Source organism: Staurois parvus, unplaced genomic scaffold (assembly GCF_062004578.1).
Source record: "Staurois parvus isolate SC_StPar_1 unplaced genomic scaffold, SC_StPar_1.0 ptg000445l, whole genome shotgun sequence".
In the NCBI taxonomy this organism is placed as follows: domain Eukaryota; kingdom Metazoa; phylum Chordata; class Amphibia; order Anura; family Ranidae; genus Staurois; species Staurois parvus.
In genome coordinates, this window is record NW_028318241.1 from 8,352,928 (window position 1) to 8,357,017 (window position 4,090).

At 41.2% G+C, this 4,090-nt stretch overlaps 1 pseudogene; it reads left to right on the plus strand.

The window, feature by feature from the left end:
• The first annotated feature begins 3,744 nt into the window (after positions 1–3,744).
• Positions 3,745–3,887, plus strand: LOC149453922 (U2 spliceosomal RNA; annotated as a pseudogene).
• The last annotated feature ends 203 nt before the right edge of the window (positions 3,888–4,090 follow it).

Consider the following 4,090-nt stretch of genomic DNA (forward strand, 5'->3'; position numbering starts at 1 on the left):
CTAGAGCAGTACCAAAAAGCAAAAAATGCCCTGGTCATGAAGGGGGTAAAATCTTCTGAAGCTGAAGTGGTTAATCTGAATAATCTTGAAGTTAGTAAAGGTACTTTGTGAAGTTCCCCATACATTTCCTTCCTTGAATTGTAAGACACATATTCACTATGTCCTCTGAGTAGACACTGCTGTGTCAGACATTTCACAGAGCCTGCCTTCTGAACTATAGGGGTGCTGAGAGGAGGAGTTTCAGGATGCGGAGTCAGTACAGGAATCACTGCATGCAGACAGCAATGTACCATGGGATATGTAGTCTTTAGACATTGAAAGTAAACAGCAGAAGAGAAGCTTTAAAACATGCAGGGAATCCAGGAATTGTAAAAAGAGATGTCAGTAGATAGGCAGCAATCACAACATAAAAGGAGATTTTTCAAATAAGCTTTTATTTGATTGTCTAAATAACTATTGTTTGTATTGTGATTACAATGCTGATGTTATTAAATGAAAGTGTATGCTGTGACCATAGATTTCCTTTAAGGACCTTACCTTTTAATTGGCAAGTCTAATTCAAATACATACATTTTAGTTTTTGGTGGACTTGGGAGGAAGAGGGTTGATGCTTTCTTTGACTAATATTTTTTGGGAGCTCCAATAGTTAGGCAAAGCTGTTTTGAATTGTGGAAAGAGTAAGGGAAGGTCTTCCCCGTTTTTTTTTTCTTTTGCTACGTGTCTCCCATTGGGGAGATCTCTCTTCACTTCTTGTCCTGGAGATGCAACAGGAAGTGAGAAAATTCTGTCTCTTAGACAGTTGTCACCAGAAAAAGGTGCCCCATTTGGAAGATGTCCTCCCACCTACTGTTTAGATGTCAAATTTTTTAATTATCTGTCTGGCCACTGGCACAATTAGAGAAGGGTGAATTATGGGCTTTTAATCCTCCCCTGAATCGAAAATCAAGAAAAGAGGGTTTTTGCTTTGAAAACACTTTTTTAAAAAGTCCTGAAAAAGTAAGATATGGTTTAACAACCAGGTACTGCTAAAACTAATAAAGCTGAGCTGATGGGAGTTTTTAACAAAATATCTTGCAATGATAGATAATTCAATCTGCAGTCCAGTTCTTTTCACCCTAATGCAGCACAAATGGGCTTTTGCAATAAAAGTAAACAGCAAACGTTCAGAAGAATGTAACAGAATTCAGAATGCATGAATCTGAAAAAGTACAGTTGAAGGTGTGGCCTGTATATTCTCTATCTATCTATCTATCTATCTATCTATCTATCTATCTATCTATCTATCTACCTAATGGCCAATAGGGATGGTCTAGTGAAGGCTCAAATCCAGTTGCAGGAATCTGCTGAATTCTTGACACAGCTGGCTTAAATGCGATGCAATTGAGGCCTGAGGCTGTAGCTACATGCTGACTTGGACTGTGCAACTAAAACAACTAGAGGTCAGTTACCTGCTTTGTTTGTAATAGCAAGAGCTTCATGTGTCTCTGTCACATGATAGTCACAGATAGAAGCTCAGTGTTCCAAATGAGTTGTGTTAGAGATAGTAAAAATTATGTTTTTCTCTGTCTTTAGGGTAAGTATAAACAGTAAAATGTGATTTTAAGCACATGGAAGCCTTTAGAACTCTGCACTGCACTGTACTGCATTTGATTGCCTGAACAAATTTACATGTGATGCATGGTCATAGACATTTTTAGCCAAATGTTACCTATGCAGTTCTAGCCTAAAAGGAATTAGAACTTGGAACAGTAAAGTCTGGCGTGGGTGGTAAAGTTGAAAAATATAGTATGGTGTACTACTTGCTATACAGACACAAACACACATTGATAACGAAGAACAAATAAAAGAATAAGCAGCAATTTTTTGTACACTATGTGAATAGGAAAAAATAAGGAAATCACGCAAATTTAGTGCACAAAGTTAAATAAAGTTGCATACGCAAAAAGAAGATGTCCCTTCCAATATTAGACATTTAAATTGCCTATGTTACACTAAAAAGTATATAACAGTGTATAATAATATCAATTATAGTAATACATGATCAAGCATATTCATAGTGCAAATTGTAATACTCAATAGAAAACACAGTATCCATTGAAGGATATAATCAAAACCAAAGAAAAGTCCCTTATAAATGTGCTAAATGGAATAAATAAAGAAATAAATATCTTCCTTCTTCCAAGAAAAGTGTCAGCAGTATCCACCATCATCAGAATATTGCCAAGATGCGGACTTACAGGACCCAAAGTACCCCCTTGTTCAGAGTGGTCAATAAAGGCTTAATCAGTATAAACAAACATCAATGGCATCTCTCCATACACATATCATAGGCTGCTCACCAAATAGGCTCCTCAGATTTTCCAATGGATCAGATTCATGTGGAAATAAGTATATACCCAGTCCATAAGTATATACAGTGGGGCAAAAAAGTATTTAGTCAGCCACCAATTGTGCAAGTTCTCCCACTTAAAAAGATGAGAGAGGCCTGTAATTGGCATCATAGGTAGACCTCAACTATGAGAGACAAAATGAGAAAAAATCCAGACAATCACATTGGCTGATTTGGAAAGAATTTATTTGCAAATTATGGTGGAAAATAAGTATTTGGTCAATATCAAAAGTTCATCTCAATACTTTGTTATATATCCTTTGTTGGCAATGACAGAGGTCAAACGTTTCCTGTAAGTCTTCACAAGGTTGGCACACACTGTTGCTGGTATGTTGGCCCATTCCTCCATGCAGATCTCCTCTAGAGCAGTGATGTTTTGGGGCTGTCGCTGGGCAACACGGAGTTTCAACTCCCTCCAAAGGTTTTCTATGGGGTTAAGATCTGGAGACTGGTTAGGCCTCTCCAGGACCTTGAAATGCTTCTTACAAAGCCACTCCTTCATTGTCCGGGTGGAATGTTTAGGATCATTGTTATGTTGGAAGACCCAGCCACGTTTCATCTTCAATGCCCTTGCTGATGGAAGGAGGTTTGCACTCAAATTCTCACGATACATGGCCCCATTCATTCTGTCCTGTACATGGATCAGTCATCCTGGTCCCTTTGCGGAGAAACAGCCCCAAAGCATGATGTTGCCACCCCCATTCTTCACAGTAGGTATGGTGTTCTTTGGATGCAACTCAGCATTCTCTCTCCTCCAAACACCACGAGTTGTGTTTCTACCAAACAGTTCTATTTTGGTTTCATCTGACCATATGACATTCTCCCAGTCCTCTTCTGGATCATCCAAATGCTCTCTAGCAAACTTCAGGTGGGCCCGGACATGTACTGGCTTAAGCAGGGGGACACGTCTGGCACTGCAGGATCTGAGTCCCTGGCGGCGTAGTGTGTTACTGATGGTAGCCTTTGTTACGTTGGTCCCAGCTCTCTGCAGGTCATTCACTAGGTCCCCCCGTGTGGTCCTGGGATTTTTGCTCACCGTTCTTGTGATCATTTTGACCCCACGGGGTGAGATCTTGCCTGTAGCCCCAGATTGAGGGAGATTATCAGTGGTCTTGTATGTCTTCCATTTTCTAATTATTGCACAGCTGATTTGTTCACACCAAGCTGCTTGCCTATTGCAGATTCAGTCTTCCCAGCCTGGTGCAGGTCTACAATTTTGTTTCTGGTGTCCTTCGACAGCTCTTTGGTCTTCACCATAGTGGAGTTTGGAGTGTGACTGTTGGAGGTTGTGGACAGGTGTCTTTTATACTGATAACAAGTTCAAACAGGTGCCATTGATACAGGTAATGAGTGTAATCGCTTCTCGGCCTTTTGGCTAAGATCAAGTGTAGTATCTGTTCTTATCAGTGCCCAGTGGGGGTGCTCCCGGCCATTCTAGCTTTGCGGGGATGGCTGTTGTATAGTATTCTCACTGGTATGATGGGGGTCTGGAAGGCTAGTACCGGGGGGACAGAAACCGGGGAGCGCCACGAGTTAAGCTGGGGCCTCGGAGTAATTCCCCTGAGAAAACTGGAAGGACCCAGTACCTCCTGATTTGGACAGATCTACCTCGTCTGGCCAGGGGCTGGGAAGGCAGAGAGTCCGCAAACACAGTGCCCCCTGAGTAGTCGCCTCCCATAGTAGCACTTGGGTTTGGGACTC